Source organism: Pseudopodoces humilis, chromosome 9, assembly GCF_049639895.1.
Source record: "Pseudopodoces humilis isolate 2021_Gansu_Grassland_sample_001 chromosome 9, ASM4963989v1, whole genome shotgun sequence".
NCBI classification, from domain to species: Eukaryota; Metazoa; Chordata; class Aves; order Passeriformes; family Paridae; genus Pseudopodoces; species Pseudopodoces humilis.
This window is the reverse complement of record NC_142208.1, coordinates 6,858,057-6,877,496: the sequence shown is the minus strand read 5'-3', so window position 1 is coordinate 6,877,496 and position 19,440 is coordinate 6,858,057. Positions and strand designations below refer to the sequence as shown.

Below are 19,440 nucleotides of genomic sequence, written 5' to 3'. Positions count from 1 at the left end.
AAGAATTTTCCTTCTGAGTTAATTTAGAGCAATGACTAAAATGCCTTTCCTTTATCATCCACTACTGGCTACATCAGACAGCAAGGAGCTAGTATTCTCTCCATCCTTCTCCACATGGGGTGGTGAAGCTGTTGGAAGAACTGGCTTCCTTTGTGTTGATTTCCATCTAGAGAGTGGCAGAACTCATAGGACTCATTGCTCTGGGTTTTGCTGCCAAACACACTGTGAGTTGTGATAGAAGCAATGCAACTACTCTTGCTGACATGCAGCTGTTGAGCCCATGTCAGAGGTTTCCCCTCAATGACTGCACGAACAGGATCTCCTTCCTTCAGCTTTCTGTTTGTTTTCATGGAACTGGTAGGAATTTTTCTACTCAGCTGCTGTTGCTGTGCCGGGTTTAACTAATATAGGCTACTGGGTGTCCAAGCCATTAGGGCAAGAAAATGGTGGCAGCAAGGGATGCAAACATTTGCACAGTATGATCACACAAGTCTTGTTTTTTTGTGTGATCTTTTTCCTTTTTCTATAGCCAAAATATTTCTGAATTTGGCATGAATTTCTGGAAAGCTGGCCTGAAACTTCAATTTCTTTGTCAAATCAACTATTAAAATATTTTCTTGATATTCCATCCAGTAGCCTTGATCACCCTTCATCGTAGGCTGGTAAACAGTTTGGAGAAGAGTTTTATTTATTATAAAACTGGTCATTTTATAGTAATTCAAAGAATTGTATCTCAGGATGGAGAAAATGGTAGCAAGGAAGCAAGTATTTTAAAAGAAGACTCAGTGTCAGTTTCTGGTGCCTTCTGCAATTTATTTTTTTACATTATTATTATTATTAGTAGTAGTAGTAGTAGTAGTAGTAGTAGTATTTTGTTTAAGCTGAAGAGGCCTACCATAGGGCAGCATGACAAGGAAATAGGACAAAGAATTTGTTAAATTAAAAATCTTCATCAGGATCACAAATGTATAGTGAAAACAAATCCTCCTTTGTTCTTACTTAGAATATGTGAAGTTAATGATATTAAAGAGAATAAATATGAATCCAATAAACAGAAATACTATCTTTATTCAGTGTTTTGTAAATCTGTTTAATTTATTGTCAAGGAAGGTTACCTAGAATAATATTGCAGCAGGACACTTTAAAGGTGCTGAAAAATTTTATGACCAATAATACTTCTAACTCCTTAAGCTGTGTGAAATCTCATGCTTCAAATTGTACATTGAAAGCAAACCAATTTTCCCTGTTCTTTTCTTCCTTTACATCAGTGGCTAGAGTTTGGTTTCAAGATGCTTTCTGCAGTAAAGCACTAACTAGAGACACGATTACTGAAAGCAACTTGGTAGTTCTACAGTTCCTGTATATTTTACATTAACAAAAATTTATCCATACTGTTAGTATATAGTAATATAACATAACATAACATAACATAACATAACATAACATAACATAACATAACATAACATAACATAACATAACGTTATTATATTAAACATTGTTAGTTTGAGCTTCAGTGTTGTCTCAAACTCTGTAAAGTGTCAGTCCAAGTAAGCTTCTCACCTGTAAAATACACACAGTCTTCTTCTGGTCGACAATGGCAGTTTCTGCTTGCCTCGAGAATTTCAGACCTCCAAAATAGAATTTTCAGCATTGTTTCATGTGAAGTGAAAAAGGAAGTTTTTTAATGCTTCTCACACAACCACTTCCAGATAAAACCAGGGCTTCTTGATCATATCAGCTTCAAAAAATTTTAAGTCTATCTGAAGACCTTGTCCTCAATCAATCTTAAGTCACTTCTTCTCCTGCAGTCATGCATGCACCAGACTTCTAAATTCTAATTTCTTTCTAAATAGTCCTTTAAATGCATATTTGTGCATATTTTAATGCATATTTAAATTCATACTGAAATATTGTCATGTTCTCATGTCCAACCATGAAGGCATGTGGTCATATTTCCTGTAGTAGAAGTTCTGAAAAATTGCATTCTAAGATTGTATTTTGTATTAGGAATATGAATTTTTTTTTTTGGAGCCAGCACTTCCTATGGAGGGAACAGCATATAACAACTATTCTGTACAATTAGGTCACTTCACAATTGTCACTTGCATTTGCCTTTTTCTTTTCTTTCCCCATAAAATAATCTACAAGAGAGACAAAAGTAAAATTAGCTGCATCTCAGAAGATGTAGAGATCTTTAAAGGCATCTCAGGATGGGGTAGAGGGAGGGTCCTGTCACTGTGTTACCTATTGTCACAGGTACATGAATCCCAGGATGGGATTCATGGCAAATGAAGATGAGAAGCCACCTGTCAGGAGAGTAAAGCTTTTGACAGTAGAATGGCTCGATAGTTATTCTGGACGTTTTGTAATCATCTGTAATTGTGACTTTCAAAGAAGGGTTCCTGTGCCTACATCTGTCTTTCACTTTTCTTTGCTGTCTAGAGCTCTTGAAAGAGAAGTGATTTGGCTGTTGTTTTGTGTGACCTACTGATTATACCCTTCAAGACTGGTCTATTTCTAAAAGGTTTACCATTGGTGTGCAATATTGTTATATCAGTAACAATATGTCCAGAAAAGTCTGCAATCTGCTGCAGTCAGCAAACATGTAAAATTAGCTGTGATTTTCAGTAAGTAATGTCAGTTTCTGGAGGTTTGTAGGATCTTATTTTTCATTATAGACCTATACATTTTATATTTTTTAGTGCTTGTGTCTCTAAGACCTTTCAAGTAGCAGTTGCAGGCTCTGGATAAACATCTAGAATTGCAGAAATTGGTTTGTTGAAATTAATTACTCTCTGATTTAAAAGTGAAGACATTTGGGGACAAAACCACATATGACTTTTTCAGGGTTTCCTTTCAACACAAATAAGAATAGCAACTGACTTTGTTCTAATTCATAACACTAGGAAATGTTTGTCCTCAGCTTGGTTCATTTTTAGAGATTGGATTGGTTTGTGACCATAGTGTTAACTGAGAAAAGGGTAACTTTGCAATGGATTTGGCTCAGCTCAGCTGCACTGGCTTACCTGAGGTGGATGAAGTGTTGTGCTGAGGTATCTAATTTTCTGTAAGATAGGCCAAGATTTTTTTAGATGGGGGATGGAATTTCACTTTGTTACTATTTCATAGGAAATTCAATCAGCATTGCTTTTTCCAGGTCTAATTTAAATCTAATGTCCGGGATTTTTATTGTGTTTGTACAAATTCAGTATAAAAATAAGTTTAAAAACCCCACAAGGGTGTACAGCTATACACAGGACTTTTCTTTGCAATTTATCACTGCTCTGCCCCGATGATCTGGACTGTTCAGCAGTCAGAACACCCATAGAACCTGGTGGTCCATTGATCTAATTTATCTGATCTTTCCCAATCTTCTTGGCAGGGAGCAGTTCCGTGTCACATAGTGCACAAGTGAGCTGATACTGCAGCAGCACTCCTGGGAGAAGCTGCCACTTTGGTTCCAAAGTATGGGTGCAGTAAGTATTATTCTTTTTTGCTTAAAGAGATGACAGTGTTTTAAATAATAAAACAACAATGCAAAGACTAGAGGGAAGAGCTGTCACAGCCTAATTGAAAGTTCGTTATGCTGCTCTTTATCATGTGTCTGTAAATGTGCAAATTAAAAACCCAGAGGTAATTTTGTATTTTATCTGCATTAAAAAAGATTGTGAAATTATAATCTCTTTCATAGTTAAATAACTTTAACCTGTATGGTGACCTTTGAATATGCAAATAACATAGCTTTGTTGGATGGAATACATTCTGTTAATTGTAACATGATAAGTGGAGAAAATCTGAAGAAAACAGGAATTAATTTTGAAATAATCATAGTGGAAGGTTTATGAGATAAGGAAAAAGGAAATATTTTATATTTATGTGCAGGCTCAGAAGAATGGCTGTCTACTGCTGTTCAAATCTGTGACTCTGCAGCTGTAATAAAAACCAGCAGGAGAATTTCTAACTTAGATCACCAGCAGTAAACTTGGTGAATATATAATGCATGCCCAGAGACTTGAAGAATTTCAGTAGGCTCTTAGGTAACAGGGTTTTTTCCTTTTTCTTTTTTTTTTTCTCAGTTTGTAAGGCATCTTTGACAAAACTTGATGCTGTCACCATGAAATTGAGTAATAATTAAACATTTTTCTGCAGGTCAGAATGATCATTTTTACATAAAGAAGAGAGAGAATGTAATGAACACAAGGAGATAATTATTTGCTCTTAGGCATAGTACCAGTTGGCTTTGAACAAATCTGTCTTGTCTCTTACGCAGACAAGAATGCTGCCATTCTATCATTCTATCTCCAGGCCTGCTCCCTTCCCTGTGCTTGTGTGCCCAGGGACATTTTGAGTGACCATGTCTTGATTTGATGATCTCTGGAATCAAGTGGGCTTGCATTTCCCTTTATAACTGTGTCCTGGAGTAGAGATGCCATTTTACCTCTCCAGAGTCTCCAGTGGGACTCATGAGCTGCTATACTGCTGTAGCCATTCTGGAGTGCACTCACATCCCACATACCATTGCACACTCAGAAGCAGCAAAGTTTAAGCAAATTTCACCACTGATCTCAACAGGAACAGTTGCAAACTCTCCACGTTATTTATGGCTGACTTGCAAGCGAAGGTTTGGAAAGAGCTGGTAATAAGGTCTGCAGAACACAAAGCTTTATTCAAGGGATCCTGGCTTGAGGGTATGCTTTGTAGTTATGGCAGAGGAAGCCTGTGTTCCTAGGTCACTTACTGCTGGACCTCATTCACTGGCAGGGTGGCTATTCATGACTAGGCAGAGCAGACATCAGTGATACTGTAATAATGGTGCTTTTTTAGGAAGCTTGAGCTCTGTTGGATTATACATAAGAGAGAATGACAGAAACAAATTCCAACTGTAAATCTGGGTGAATTCCATTAATGTCTTTTCAAAAGCATTTACGTATTTTCCTAATTTCCATATTAACAGATGTAAATTCTTTCACTCATCCCTCATTTACTTTTCTGAGTGTATTTATTTATTCTCCATTGAGCTGTACCATGATCAATTCAGATTCATTGCTTTGAGGCTGAACTGTTTGTTTTGCAATTCTGAGGCATAAAATCAGAAGATAACCTCCTCTGCTTTAGTGTCACTGGATCCTGCAAAACTAGCTCTTTCTCACAGTAGATCTTTCTGATTACTGCTTACTCTGAGTTTTGACAGGAAGTTAGACAGACTTGAATTAAGATTCCAAGGGGCTGCAAGCACACTATGTTTTGACTACTGCATATGGATATTTTTAAAGGCTGAAAACTATGCTGTCAGTCAAAAATACATCATATTAGCAAAATGTGGTTTCTCTGGCCAAAGTGTGAAGGGCTTTATCAAGGGGAATGGACATTTTTAACAAGGAAAATCCTGAAAGACAGGGTTAGTAGAAGTGTCTCAAAAGAGCTGGCAACAATGTAAATAATTTTTGAGGCTATTTTGCTGTAAACATATTTTTATAACATTCATATGCTCAATGCCATAAAGAGAAACTTCTTAGGTTGTTGTGTACCAAGAAGTGCAATATAGCATATGAAAGTAGAGAAAATTTAATTTTAACATGGAGGTAAGTTGTGGACCACTGGTTGAAACAGTCTAATATTTGCACCTGCCCTGGTAATGTTTCTGCATTTCATGCAGAAACTTTAGTGCTGGCATCATGCAAGTTACGGCAGTTGAATTTTCTATAATTTTCTCACAAAAAAATCCTCCCTATGGGTTTTCATCCAAGAGTTCAGTACTTCTGTTGTTATCTGGTTTTTTAGTCATCCAAATCATAATATCCTGAAGGACTTTGGGCATATTCAAATGTGGGCCAGACTTAGTTCCTTTCATTCATGGAGTGCAACTCATTCTTGACATCAGCTCAGATTTGAAATCAATGGGAATTGTTTAGTTTATATATTTCCTACTAAATTAAATCTCTTAGAAATTATGAAAATATCAGGACCTTGAGGACTGCTGGCACAGAACAGCAAATGATCACCCCTGGAAACTCTCTGAAGCTCCACATGTTGGGGAGGCCCCAGGAAGTCTAATCTCAGCCTCCTCCTGCTGGCTGGGGATAGCTCCTGGACATCACAGCTCTAACACCCACCCTGAGGCTGCAGGGGAGAATATTGTTTTACATGGGCCAGAAACATGCCAGAAACTGTTCTGTCTGCCAAACTCCGTAGATGTTCACATTCAACTGCCTGCAAGTGTTTGGGGTATTATTTAATTCATTACTGTGCTTCAGCACAGCCATACAGGACCAAAGAACTTCCATGAAGAGGCATAACCCCGCTACCCATCTCTGCTTTATGCACTCCTGTGAGTACAAGCAGAGTTGTCTGGGCAAGAGCAAACTGCAGGGGTTTCATGTGGTCTGAACTAGGATCCTGCAGGCATCTGCCTCAGGAACCCTTAATGGAAATTTATTTGCTGTGCTGGAAAAACCTTTGTTAGATAAGTTCCTCTGTGTCTTATCTTGAATTTCAGCTTCCTTGGCAAAGAAGGTGATTGCAAAAGTGATTTTGGTGGTGTTTGGACTACTGGTAATGGAAAAGAAATTCTGTGTACTTTTATTTAATTTTGTGTTGCAAAGACAGAAGACTGCAAAAGTTTGAAACATGAGCAGAATAGTAAAAAACATGTTTACTACTGGATTCTGGGGTGTATTCATATGCCAAAAGCTCATTTGTGCCCCATACTGATAAAAGACTTATCCAAACAGGAAAGTCAAAGTGCAGACATATGAATCTAAAAAAATTGAATTCATTAATGTTTCTACCTGCTGATTTCTAGACATGTTGAGGGAGAAAGTCAGTTGGGCCAGAGCAGGAACCTGTCCTAAGAATGTATGAAAGATTCAGTTGCCTAGCATTCACTTGCTCTGACTTTCTATTAGCAATAGGAAGATACCTGAGGAAATCTATTTATTGTTGCTGTTCTTAAAATGGAGCTGAGCTGCTGAGGACAGAAATGCAAGTGACAACTTCCCACACATCTTCCTGTTTCCTCTGTTACCAAAGAAAGCCAGACTTCATTTAATCATACCTACTTAAGTATTCTCAGCCATTAGAGTTAATAAAAAAAAAAAAAAAGGTGTGCTGTCCTATGGGAAACCAGGGTTATCTCTTCACAGAAGCTCCATTCCATCAGTGGGCTCATTTACCTTTTCACAGCAGAAGAGCTAATTGTAACTCTGAAAATGCAATGTTTTAATATTTGCCATTATTAGGTATAAAAGTGTAGTCGTACTGTAACAATTCCTGTGACAGAACTGAGAAGCAAACTTGTTTAATGCCGAAAGGCTGCATTAAAAATAGGAACAGATTATTACAGAAACTTAATAGAAAAAAATCTTTCCTACCACCATATGGTTGTGATATAATACAAAGTGTTTTCCTGCCAAGATATTACATTACAATGGCAGCTTGCCAGTAGCTTCTCTCTTCCTCACTTAAACAACAAAAATATCCAAAAATAATTATTTGGCTGAATGAGGCTGTTGCTTATAAACATATACTATTGGCTGGTACTCAATCTATATCTCATTTTCTGTAAAAGCAGTCCATTTAATTGTGTGTTTTTCAGAAGAGTACTGGAAAATGGTTTATCCAGCTCAGATGCTCAAGGACATTTCTTTCTATTCCTGGCCTTAGAAAGAAGAGGTCTTACATGCCTGCAGTCATCTGTTCTGATTTCTAGTTCTGGCTTGAACTAATTTTGCGCTGATGTAAATTTCAAGCCATCCTCGTCATCTCTCCTTGTTTCTACATTAATGCCTATGCAGCTTGAAGAGGTGTGAAGCCATTATTTTCCAGACAGTCTAGTAATGTTCATTTGTTCAGTAGAGTTCAGACTCAGAAAAGCCTGCTGAACTGGACCTTGTCTTTGGCATAACATACATTTGTCATGGCATCTGTGGTTGCTTCTTAAGGCTACTTTATGTGGTTAATATATGTGGCATCAAATTGTACTTTCTGTGTGTTAAAATGAGGAGGCTGGGAACCTTCTTTCTTTCTTAATACCTACGAGTAGAAAAAACATAATATTTTAATTACACATCCTAATGTAGTCACTAATATTCCCAGCACCACAATGCATGACTAGCTGGGGATATCTCTTCCTCACTCAGCAATTTCCCATGGTGGTGCTGATGCATGTTCAGGAAGCATTAGATATTTGTAACCGCTGGTAACTGTTCCTCTACCTGAAATACTCACCTCTAGGAAATGCACCTACCTGTTAGCCCTTAGCTGAAGTCTTTAATGAAAACATGCTTGTATGTTCAGCCACATCCTCAGATGGTATAAATTGTTACAGCTTTTTTTGACCTTTTCACAGACATCTCCAATTTTCTACTTCTGAACTATGTCTATCTCTACTAAGTAAAATGCTGTTAGAACTAATTCCTTTGTGACCTGAAAGTACATCAGCAATACCACAGGACATCTGATTTTATTACTTTTCTCTCTGTCTTCATCTGCACCTTTGTTTCTGTGTAGTTTCCTGGAGATCATGGATATGTATCAAACCAAATAACTGTCCTTCAGAGGGAAAAACAACATTTGCACAATATTGAACCATTTGTCTTTTTCCAAAATAATTTCTTACTGAGCTTTTAGCCTTTTTGAGCATAAGGGTCCTATTTTTCTTACTGCCCTCACTTTCAAACCAGTGAGAAACTGAGTGCAGCCCAAAGAGATGCTCCTATTGCGCTACAAATAATTTTCCTCAGTTTCATATGTTAGTATTAGTCACAGGTAATTTCATTTTGTGTGGACAGACTAATGTGATTAGCCACATTTAGATTTATATGTATGAACTTGAGCTGCATTACATAGCTGGTTTTTAGGTGCAAATGGTATGGTGGTTGATGTAATCTCATGTTCTGAATGAGATAAGTGTCTTATCACGACACTGCTGCTTTTACTAATAACTACATTCCTTTTTAGTTCAGCTCATTTAGATGAAGATTCTTCACACGTTCTTTTTCTCAGACAACTAATGCGGGAAACCTTTGGAAAGCAATTAATGAGTCATCTTGGATACTGCATAAATCGTTGACAATCAGCTTGAGCAAATCAAGAACAATACATGGAATGATAGACAGAGGTCCCCATGGTGGCCAGCTAACCTGAAGGCTTGCCCTTTTTGTGCTGCAAAAAATTTGAGGAAGGTGTGCAACCATTATGATTGGCTGTGAGTTGTAACACATTTGATCCTGTCATGCTCTGAAAACCTCTGAAGTAGTTTCTATTTAGCATTGCTCTGCTGTGCTTCACGCAGTATCTCATAGCCTTCTGACAAGTGAACCAAGAGATGCAGAGGCTCACGTCAGGCTCCCTCAGGCTCCCTCCCTTTGGTCACCTGGCTCTGCAGATGAAGTTCTGTGCTCTGGAACGGAGAAGATGTAGTACCATTGTGTACAGCACTTCAACAACCATTTATGCTGGCATGCTTGTAACAGATTGGAAGACTGCTTGCTGGTAGAGGCTGAGGAGAAGGAATAACATTTTTTATATTTGCACCTGTAGTTTACTGAACACTGCGGGCCCAGGCCTAGACTTGGTCTTCTATGTAACAGCACTGGCTCACAGTGAGACTGAGGGTGTTGGACCAAGTGCTAAATCTTGGTTCAGTAAATTGCAAGACAAAGAAATTTTGTTAGATTAAGCACAGTAAGTGACAGATCCATGTATTGAAACTCAAGTGAAGAAATTGATCAAAAAATCTGTAGCCTCCAATGAGAGGTGAATAAAGATAATTATAATATCAAAGTCTGCCAGAACCAGAGAAGTTGGTGGCTGAGACACACAAAACCCTGGTCCTTTATACAATTAATGACTGTCAAAGAAATGATAATGCATCTTTTAGCAAAAGTCATGTTTATCCAAACATGAGGGTCCACTTGATATACTATTCTAGCAGCATGAATAGGAAACTACTGACTGTCCACTACTGACTATTCTGGATCTATGGCCTGACAGACTGGGATGGTTTCAGAAGACCCTGACTACACAGCTGTTTGTGCTTTTCATATCCAGTCTTTACTGTCTCCCTTTCGTTGTGGCTGAAAATATCAATATAGACAAATAGAAAACTAGATTAATCATTTGATATTTAGGCAATCTATGGAGCCCTAAAGAACTTTATATCTTGTAAAAATTGCCAAAGAAAAGTGGGGACTGTCACTTTAGAAAAAATCTCTCAAGTCTTAGACCTGTCTCTAAAATGGCTATTTAATGCAATTTTTTTTCTTCTGCTCATAAGCCAATTACAGCAGTACTAGTTATTTCTTGTTAATCCTTTTTACAGACATATTTAAATGCTGTCAGAGCCCAAAGTGGATGAGGCCAAAGAGGTCTTCACTGTAAGAGGAATGACAGGTTTGTCTTTACAAACAAGCTGTGGGTCTGCTGATAAAATGCAACTATCACTGAGAGATAACAGAAACAATGAGATGGATTCCATAGAAAGATGAAAGAGGCACTGAAGAAGCACCATGAATTCCACAAGAGTTAAGAATTAAGAAGGGATTATGCGTGGCAGGCAGGGAGGTATCCCAGGTATCAGGTGTTCCAGGAAGTCTGTACCTCTCAAGTACCTCAGCCTATGGGGAAAGAGAGAAGGGACAAGCAGCTGGGAATTAGGATAAAAAGGAGGCTGCGACCTCCAAAAATTTGAGAGACCCCAGGAGAATGGCCCATGGCCTCTCCCTTTATTCAAATAAAGTAAAAGACTCCTCTGTCTCCTTTTTGGACATAATCCTTTGGTGTTTGTGGATTAATTTTCCTGACAACTGTCATTACCATGTGGTATCCCAATCCTCTTTGCTATTAAGGAAATAGAGAATCATGGGGAAAACAATGGAAAACTGGCAGAGGCGCCATTTTCTACTTGGGGAAAGGATTCATCTCTCTTTTCTCATAAGTGTCTCATAGTGTCTTGTTCCAGTTGTGAGCACTTATTTTCAATACATTTGTTCCACTTAAACCAGGAAAGAATCCAGCCATTCCTGTTTGTCCTTCCTGGGATGTTTTCCAAGTGTAGGCAAATCTGAACAGGTTTCTGCTGTTTTGTTCTGTTATGCACTGGACAGAGATAGCCTTGGATAATCTTCCTGTCATATTGTGGGAGTCAGCAACAGAGAAAAGAGACCTTCAAATCAGTAATGATCCGCTAAATGCAAACCTCATTATTCAAGTGTTTAAACAGTTTCCTGATCTGATTCTGGCTCTTTCCACTTAGGTTATGTGAGTTGTTATTCATCGGGCAGTAAGGCAGCACAGCTCAGTTTATGCAGCAACGCACAGCACCTCCTTTTTCCTCTGCCTCTGCTGCTTGGTTTTCTGCTGAATTCAATCAAGGAGCTGCCAGCTGCCACCAGGTGAGTGCCAGGAGCTGCAAGGAGGAAGGGAAGGATTCAGTGAACTGGCAGTTTGGAGGGTATAAGCTTCCTGTTGCAGGTGTGGAATTAGATTAGGTGCTTATGTATCTGTATGTATTCTTGGGCTCTTAGATATGAAGTGGCACTCTAACATGGTAAAAACATTTTCTGTTCTCCTGTGTTGATAATGAAATTGTGAATTAGGAAGCTGGTTATTTTATAAAGTTTTCCTATGCCTTTGGCCAAGGCAGGCTCAGAAAGATGTCAATCGTAACATGTATAGTCCTACAGTAAGGAGAAAGGAAGACCAAACAGTGGTTCACCATTCTCCAAGCTGGCTCATTTAGAAGAATTCGTTTGTATTTTGAATGCTGTTGAGAGGAAGGTAACCCCTTCTAATGAGACTTTGTCCTTTTTGAGTCTGTCCTGAAGGTTTCCCATTTACAAGACAATTAAAGCAAGGGTATCATGAGTACAAATGATGAATCCTACCTGTCTTTTCAACGTGGAAGGTCTGTGGTGTGAAGAGATGTATGTTATTCCATGGCTGTGCAAAATTGTGTCAAAGTTGTTACAGGAAGCATTTGATTATGGTAACGCTGGGATTAACCAGGTTGCCTGCCCTGGAGTAAGGTGTAAGTGCATGCCCTCTTTCTAAGAGAGTACCCTTCTGCTTTCCCTGCTTCACTCCCAGTGCCTGTGGCCTCATTGCAATAGTTGTGTATATAAGCAAATCACTTGCAAGCAACATTTAATTTTATCTGAAATGTTACTAAGTTTTTGAAAAAGACACAGTCCCTCACTGTTTCTTTGAATGTGCAGGCAGAGGGTTTAGCTGCACGTTTCTGTATGTAGCTGAGTGATCCTCTCTGTGGTAATATCCCCTTTTCCATGTTCATGTGACTCTTTGCTTCTCCTAACAAAGTAGTATCTCCAGTTACAGTAACACTGCATTCTGCCAGGACAAAGGTGCCTATGCAGCTTCTGTTCCCTTTAACTAGTGTTCCCAACTGCAGGGAGATGCAGTAAGATTTACTCACTTTTATTTTCAGGTTTTTTTGTGGTTTGAAACCTGTATTTCAAAAAAGTAGTAACAAAGGATCCTTGTCCATGCAGCTCCTTGGAATCAAACCTGTGTAGGAGCAAAGGGATGAAAGTAATCTTGCAGGACAAAGAAGAAAGGTAGAACAAAGAGAATTAACTACTCTTGCTGCCATTATGACTCAGTGAAGAACTTTTTTCTTCATTTTTTTATAATCTGTTTTCTTTTTTTAAACACTTGTACAGTGCAAGATCTTATTTTCCATTAAACTGTTAAAAGTAACTCATCCTAGGATAAAATCCTTCATGGTCTAATTTGAGTGTAATGTTTAATATAACCTGTTTAGACCTCTGATCTTGCAAGCTGCTTATGATAGTTGTGCTGCTAACTCCTCACCATTCACCATACTGTGAAACTGTGGGCTGTCTCTTGTGTGATTGGGTTGTTGTTGAGGATTGGGTATCCTTCCTTTTGCTCCTTCTCACCTATGGAATTTTTACCCATCAGTGGAGGGGAAATCTGACTGTTGTTACTTAGTGGGTGCTTGAGAAACACAAAGAGTTCGGCTGGGCCCGAGGGAAAGGGGGGCAGGAAAAAGAGAGGGCGGGGGCAGCTGGGGGCTGGATGGTTTCTTCAGCTTCAGAGCAGGACTCGCTCGAAGCTGTTGTTGCTTGGAGACAGGAATTCGACATCACACAGACCGAGCTGCTTCTTTTTCTTCATCCATGGGCTCTCGCACCCCCTGTCCTGCCGGGACGTGTGGCAGTGCCAGCCACCGCCGCGGAGCTGCTGATACACCTCATCCACCGGCCCAGGATCTCAGCTCATCCCTGCTGTTCCAGCCGGCTGTTCCTCAGAGCCCTGCAGGAGCACCGGGACTGACTGCCCGAGGGGGTTTGTGAAACAAAGCCTCTCCTCCATCCCTTCCCGTCTCAGCCGAGAAAGCTGTCACAGGGTCCCTGTTTCTGTTTTCTTGCTAATGCTGTAGTTATTGTTGTTTGTTTGCCTTGTTATACTGGTAAAGAACTGTTATTCCTATCCCCAGATCTCTGCCTGAAAGCCCCTTGATTTCAGAATTATAATAATTCGGAGGGAGGGGGAGTCTACATTTTCATTCCAAGGGAGGCTCCTGCCCTCCCTAGCAGACACCTGTCTTCCAAACTGAGACAGTTAATTGATGGTCTGTTTGGTTTTTTCTAGAGATTGTGAGGGCAGTATAAATCTGAGGTAAGGAAGTAGTGCAAGCAGAAGCAATTGTTTCTGGTGACAATAAAGTAACCAGAGAAGAGCCTGAAGTCTATAAATATGACATAACACAATATAAATTAGATAATGGGAGGGTAGCGAGTGTAAAATAAGAAAAGTGGAGAGCTTATGGTGTTTTATAACCACAGGACATGCTCTGTCATGGCTATACTGTCTTTGAGATCCAAGAGTGGCAGATATGCTTCAGACCTTTTAAGACCTAATCATTCTGTGGGGAAAATACTGCTTTTTCTAGTTCCTAGTAGGCACCAGTTTTCTCAGTGAAGTACAATGAAGTTGCCTTTCTAAAAAGGTTTGGTTTTCATGTGATGTGAACAGTTGTTATGGCACATCTGTTTAAACCACAGTGCCAGGCCCTTTAAATAGCAAAATGGAAATTTGCTGAAGTTTGTTATTGGAAACACTTCCATGGAAAAGTCACTTCTCAAGGAGTACCTTAGATGTGTAGTCAGTTCCTGTTGTTTCCTTACAGGCCACATGTTTTTCCATTTTCACTGCTTTAAAGAGAACCTTGGCTGCAGAGCTGACAAAAAGGACAACTCGCTCTAACAAAGTTCTGTCTAGGATGAGCAGTATGGAGGTAGACACAACAACATTTGGTGGAAATTAAAATATCATCAGCTGAAGATTTTTTTAAAAGTGGTATTGAATTAAGAGCCTTCATGTACAATATTCCATACACAGACACAGACCTTTACAACACAAGCCTAAAGTTTTTCTTGAAGAAAGAATAGAAATCTCCCCTTCTATGTCCTTCTTAATTTCAGAAGGACATTATTTCCTGTACCCGGATAACGAACTGAAGGGAAATACTGTAACTTCTGAACTATAATATTGGTAGCTGTGTTAAATGGTATTTTCTGAGGAATTGCCCTATGGCTTTAAGGACCTCAGTAAACTTCCAAGAGGTGAGAATAAAAACTTTTCCAAGTCTAGTTTTATGATGTTGACAGTCTCTAGGCCAGTCTACCTCTTGTGTTTCATGCCCTCTTTTCTGCAGTGGAAAAAGTGATGTAGCTGGTCCTTTTCAATAAGGAAATGGGCTTGAAATCATTTGATGAGTGAGCTGCTAAAGTAACACAGTCAGGAGAAAACAAAGCCCTTTTGAACACCCTACTTGTCCAATTGTGAATCCTTTCCAGAGTCCTAGAAAACTGTATCCAAACATAGTCTTAATTTCAAGTGGCTAAATGTTGGCTACTGTGATGGATAAGCTGCAGGCAGAATGTGAAAGTTGAGTGTCTTCTCCAGAAGCAGCCCAGCCTCTTAGCATTCTCCTTCATAATGGTGTGTGTACAGTAAGCTCATTAGGCAGTCTCTCTAATTTAACAGCTTTTCCTTTGTGCAGTGATGGAGATTGGGATTTCTGTCTGTATGTTTATCCATTACCTCAGTGTTTGTTTGGCCTGTGATAGACAACTATCATTTAACTTTCCAGCCTTCACAAGATTTGCCTAAGCTTAGCACCTTTTGATGTAGGGTCTCTCTTTATTCAATTCTTCTCATATTTCAAAGGCATTGTACCACTTCAAAGAGGTCTTTTGAACCTACATGTTATAGTAGGTTATACTTACTGCTTCTTTTAATTATAAGCTACCTGTGAGGCTACTACAGTGAAGTTCAGAGCCTTCTGATACAGGAATTAGTGTTTCTTTATAATGTAACTTTAGAGTCAGTAATATTATATGAGTGAAAATACAGTTGCATCTGAATATTGTGGAAATTAACCCCTGTACCTTTAGTCACATAAGCTTTCAGTCCCCAACATCGTTCATTTGGGAAAAGAGCATCAAAATCTAAACATCTCTTGGGTGCATCTCTTTGTCAGAAATACCCACTTGTAACTTCACAGTGCATATGTACACTGGATTCTAGCAGAAGTTAGTGGGGGCTTCAAAGTATCCTTAGACCTCTGCATTCATATGTAGCTGCTTCTCCCATCTGAAATTGTCCCCATGCTAATTTAGGCTTCTCCCCCAACCATGTTTTTGACAGGTTCATGCTACAATCATTGGCCCATCATCAATGGTGTGCTTTAATTTGTCTCCCTATGCAGCCATCTCTTCCTCTCTGAGCTCTCACAGGGATCTGTAGGGTTAAGGTTTCTCCTCAGCATTTGTTCTATTACCTGAAGAAGGATAATATATTGAGGAAGTGTAGGGGGAAATTAAAAATTCAAAATATAAGGTGATAGAATTGTGATAAATATTTAATGGAAGGCATATGTATTTCCTCTGTGTATTTCATAAAGATGGTTGGGATCAACTATTTTCAAACATTTAGAAGAACCCTGTGCTTCTATTACAGTATTCTGTATTTTGCGAGGGAGTTTTTATGCTTATTCTCTGTGTCAGCAGTCCCTACAAAGTTACTGAGCATTGTGCTTGAAGGGAATACATTCATTGGAATCAGGCTACTGCAGTGTATTGCTATCCTCTGAAAGCAATATTAGTATGAATTGATGGTGGTGTAGGGGAGATTATTCTCCAGCCCCATTAGTTTAAACCTGGAGGAAGGTAATCAAAAGGAAATGCAGTAGTGAAATCTTAGATTCATTATACATGATTTCAAATAAATATCTGGAAAATTGATGCTGGATTTGCTTGAATGTTTGTGGATTGCTCTAACCTGACATCTATTATTGTCAGTTAAGAATTCCAAAGCCATCCTTTACAAACACTACTATATTTTAACTCATTTTATTCTTCTCATTGTTCTCCAGCTTACACACTGTACTGCAACACTGTAAAAGGTGCAAAAATTTCCTTCTAGAACATACTCTACTGCAGCACCAAGTACCTTGTAGTGTAGAAATTGCCATAGTAACTACTCATTTCTTATTGATTAGATGGATAAAAATTCTCATAATATACAAGCAGAGTAACCTGCTGGCGTATGGCTTCAGGCTACCCCTGTAGCAAATCTTACTCATGCGTTCTCTCCTTTTTCTGCATGTAAGAGTTTTTTTTAAAAAAATGAATTAGTATTCCTTGGATTAGACCACAAAATAATTCTTTTCTGACACAATGGGCTTAAATTTTAAGTTAGACTTGATATGCAGCTCCTAAGGCAGAATGTTAACTTGCACTGGTTTGTTACTGGATTAGGACAACTAGGTTTCACCTCAATGTGAAATCTGGATGGAGAAAGGAGATGAAAAAGCCACCCCCCAGACAGAGAACTCTTAATTGCTTCAGAGCTGACCTCTAAAGAATAAAATAGAGTAAATTAGTTTGGCAGTTGTGATAAATCTCTTTGGAAAGTGCTTTTTGACTGTTCTAATTGGTGGCCTGAGAAAATGAGCCCTGTCTTTATGTTTCTCTAGTAATCCTACAGACATAGTACTGCTGTTCAGCTGTGGCATTGTGAGTGCTTACTGAAGGCAGGATGAGGCCTGCAGTGTTATAGTGACAGCTGTCTCACTTCTTGTGCTGTGGTTGCTGAGCATACTATTGTCTCTTGCAATCCTGAAAGATGCTCCAACAAGACTTCTATCAAGTTTGCTGTGAAAGACAAGCTTTTTGTGAATTCTATCATGGGAATGAAATTGTGAAGCACTTAGGCAGGATGTCAGATAAAATTAAGCCAAACACATTCTTCAAATGTGAAGTATCAGTTTATTCAGAATAATATATGAAAGAATAAAATGAAAGAACAGCAACACTTGACCAGTTTTTTACAATGTAAATCTATTCCAATGTTCTGGAGTCTTCTGCGAGGCCTAGATATTAGTTGTGATTATACTCGTTCTGTCTGATTATTTTAGGATAATATTAGTTAGATGTATAGAAGACTGAAGATTTTAGAGTAATTTTTAGTTCAGGTCTTCCAAGCTGCTATTATAGATGCTACTTACTCATGCAGACCTGTTTTACTTGGCTTGGAGGCCTTTCCCCATCACCCAGAATTAAAAATGCTGGGGTAGGGCATCATGTGGGAACTGAGATACCTGAGATGCTGAGAACTTGGGATAGATCATACCCTGGACAGGGTTCTTGGCACGGAGGGAATAAATCTGAAGCCCTTGGGAGGTGGGGTGCTGGGGGGATGCTAATAGAGTCATCCCAGAATAGGCAGGACCTTAGACTAATAAGGTCAAAAGAGTGTCCTACGGCCATGATTGGACCTTTACCCTCAGATATCCCTTTACACTGTGAATCTCACCACACCCCTGAGTCTTTGGACTGCAGCTCCTCAGACCATGTGGTCTCTGTGAACATTAAAATCTTCTGGGTTCTCCATTGCACCCATCCCTCTATTTTTGCCATGCCGCCTGGCCAGGCTGGTCTGGAGTCACAGCAAGCTGACTGCGACAGCATCACTTTTATATTGTACCACCTTTCAACTCCATTATCTTTACCTACAGCCTGACAATCTCATTTCAAACTTTGTGTGACCTTATGTTTTGAAAGACATAATAATCCATAGGGCTATAGGAAATGAGCCTGTTCTTTCAATAAGTTAGTCCTTCACAGAGATACTACTCAGGAAAAATTCTTCTCCCTGTAGTTGGCTAAAAACAAATGGAGGAAATGCTTTGGCAGCTGTTGATAGCTTTCATCTTTAACAGGAAGAAATAGGCTTGGTTCTTCTTAATCTTTGGCCTGCATTCTTGTGTGTTTTTGTAAAGACTTCGACAGGCAGCAGTGGGAGGTGCAGTGCTTAGCATGTTTTTACTGTGCACTGAGATCTGGAAGGTGGGCCCAGAAAGAAGGCAGCAATGTGGATGAACAAAGAACAGTATGTAGAGGGTAAGGGTTTAGGTTGATAAACGAAGGGATTTTTATAGTTACATTGCTTTCATTCTTGTGCCTTTTGCTCAATCTGAAGGGAAAAGACAACCCAAAGGAGACCTAATTAGGAAAAATTTGCACAGAAGATTTCAGTGGTACTTTCAAGACAAATTTGGGATCACTGGAATTCCTGTCCTAGCACCTTGCTGGAGATACTGGAGTGGAGCTGGCTGTTGAGAACCCTTCCTGTGCTGGCTCTGAAGAGCCAGGAAAGGTTTTCAGAACACAGCTCATGTATGGTTATCTCAGTCATTAATATTTGTTCCATTAGGAATCTGTACTGCTGCATTTCCCTGCACATTGGTCACTGTGCTGTGACCAGTCTTGGATATATATCTCTGCTTCTTTTGCCACTGTGACCCATTATTGTTGCCTCACCACTACAGGCTAGGAATGATCTGTTTTCTTTCCTCTCAAAAGGAAGAAGAGACTTCCTTCCTCATATAACAGTGTGAAAAAAGTGGAAATTTGAATCCAAAGACAGAGGGGTCAGGGACACTCCAACCTGCTGATTTCAAAGCTTGCCTATTTTCTATTGACACAGCATCAGCGAAACAGCCTTGTGCAGTTTTAAACACCTTGTGCTGGTGTTGTGTCCTAAAGCTTACCTAAAAAAACTTTATTTTTGAGGGGAAACTAATGATTGAGTACATTTTATTCAACAGAGTAAATCAGCATGGGAAGAATATATTCCAGGGAAGGTAATTCTTTATTTTTTATTTTTTTTTTAAATCAGTACATGGCTCAGAGTATGGTATGCTTAGTATTTAAGTTTCAAGATACTTGTTATGTTTAAGGTATTTTCTGTAAGTGTTTTGGAGGCATCTGCAGATGGTTCTTAGACAGTCTCCCAGACTGTTACAGAAATAGAACCTGTATATTGGGCACTGCCAGGTGTGTGTGAGGGTATCTAAATGAGTGTATGTATTTGCCTGTGTATTTAAAA

General features: G+C 39.1%; 1 protein-coding gene across 1 annotated transcript in view; it reads left to right on the top strand.

Annotated features, from left to right (window-relative positions):
• The first annotated feature begins 11,316 nt into the window (after nucleotides 1–11,316).
• The window catches only part of CABCOCO1 (ciliary associated calcium binding coiled-coil 1), a 152,684-nt gene continuing 144,560 nt past the window's right edge, over nucleotides 11,317–19,440 (top strand). The window contains exon 1 of the mRNA XM_088059818.1: nucleotides 11,317–11,393. The gene's annotated coding sequence lies outside the window, so the exon portion shown is untranslated. The remainder of the gene's footprint in view (nucleotides 11,394–19,440) is intronic.